At 48.4% G+C, this 1,933-nt stretch overlaps 1 pseudogene; it reads left to right on the top strand.

The window, feature by feature from the left end:
• Positions 1-291: 291 nt before the first annotated feature.
• LOC118577387 lies at positions 292-984 on the top strand (annotated as a pseudogene).
• Positions 985-1,933: the final 949 nt, after the last annotated feature.

Here is a 1,933-nt window from a genome sequence, read left to right as displayed (position 1 = left end):
TTCCACTATGAATAACAAGGAATCACAGAGAGTGACTCAGGAGCTCTAGGCTGGGTACAACCCACAATGATGTACCCTTAGTGGACTACTTCCATTACTTGGGCCACACCCCTGAAAGTCTCTGTGGCCTCCCAAAATAACATGCATCCTGGGAATAGGTACTAGAAACATGATTCAAAATCTAATATCATCTAAATCCATAAAATAAGTAAAATTTATTTATGTTCGATCTTCAGGTCTCTGATATCAGGCAGGGAGGATCTAGCGGGCAGAGGAGACTGGACCAAGCACATGGCGTCTCAGTGGCAGGGCATGACGGCCTCCATGTGCAGACAATCTCCTAAAGGAGGAGGAACATCTCAACAGTGACCCGGTCTGCTGAGGACCATCTGGAAACAGGTCCCCTGGGCTCCCTGTGCAGACAGTTCCAAAGGAGGCTGCCACTAAAGAGCCGTCAGCCTCAGTCTCAGGATTGGCCCCTCCTGGAAATGCCCGGAAACCCCAGAACCAGAACAGCAGCATCTTCAGGCTTCAGCTCGCTCAGCCAAAAGCGCCTTGGGTGCTACGTCCCAGAGAATCCAGGAGTCCTGCCAAAGTGGCACCAGGTGGCTGATGGGAATACAGATGAAAGTGAGGAAAAAAACGAGGAGTCCAGAAGGACAGAGTATCCTCACCACCCAGTCTGAGCCAGAAGAACACTGGGCTGTACAGGGCCAACAGTGATGCCAGAGTTGAAGGACAGACATCCTTGCCTCTGGCCAGATGGGTCTACAAGCCCATCGACGTCAGCAGCTAAGGAGGAAGGCTGTCCCCCAGAGCCCCTGTTCCTCCACAGAACCTCTCTGTTCTCCCAATGAGTCTGACAGTGACCTAGAGCCTGTTGGGGCTGGAATCCAGCATCTCCAGAAGCTGTCACAAAAACTGGACAAAGCCATCAAGGCTGAAGAGAATGGTGACATGACTGTCTCCCTTATTCGTGAATGAGGACAGCAGGCATCCTACAGGAAACAGGCCCTGTCCAGCCACCAAACCGTCAATGTCTGTGCCACCCACCCCATGAACTTCTGGAGGAGGCACTGGACTTATCAGCATCCCCAGGCCACTGCTACAAGGACTTGACTAACAGGGGATCCAGAAGCCTTCTATTTCAGCCACATCTGGGCCCATTGATAACCGCTGGCCACAGCCCAAGAGTGATTTAGGAAGACCTTGAAGAGGTGATGAGAACTGCCCATGCTCTCCAGGAGGACTCATACAGCACCTTGTTCTCCAGCCTCACAGAGGCCCATCCATATTAAGAATGTGCCTGAAGATGCCAGACAGTTCTGAACCTTGTAACCAAGGCCCTGCAGCAGTCATCCCATGAAACCACCCCCTTTATTCCCAGTGCAGAGATTGTTGGGGGTCACTTTTACCCCTGATCCCACAGGGCCCCATAGGAAGAGAGGAGGTATTTGTACACTGTACAAGCCTGAGCTATTGGGACCTACTTATCAGCTCAGTGTGGGGAACTGGGGTATGCAGGGAGGGGAACACTGTTCAAGACCAGTTTCTGCTGTTGGTAAATTATTTAGGAAATCTACAGTGTCATTTTATTAGAAAGATACCAGTGTGTCAGTTTCTAGATCACATTTCTTTTTCATAATTAAAAACTCACTTTTGAAAAAAAATTACTTATACCAACAAGAGTCATTAACTTATGTTCATTACTATCACTCATAAGAAGTATTAAATTAAAAAGCAATGCATTTTAATAATGCATTAAAATAAATGCAATAAAAATATTTTATAAAGGGGGGGGGGCTGAGAAGATGGCTTAGTGAGTGGTTCAACTACCCTGCCCCAAATAGGACAACCTGAGTTCAACACCTCGGACCCACATGGTAGAAAGGGGCAAATGACATCTGCAAGTTGTCCTATCCTGGGTCATAGA

This window comes from Onychomys torridus, chromosome 2 (assembly GCF_903995425.1).
Source record: "Onychomys torridus chromosome 2, mOncTor1.1, whole genome shotgun sequence".
In the NCBI taxonomy this organism is placed as follows: domain Eukaryota; kingdom Metazoa; phylum Chordata; class Mammalia; order Rodentia; family Cricetidae; genus Onychomys; species Onychomys torridus.
This window is presented reverse-complemented; position numbering and strand designations above follow the sequence as displayed.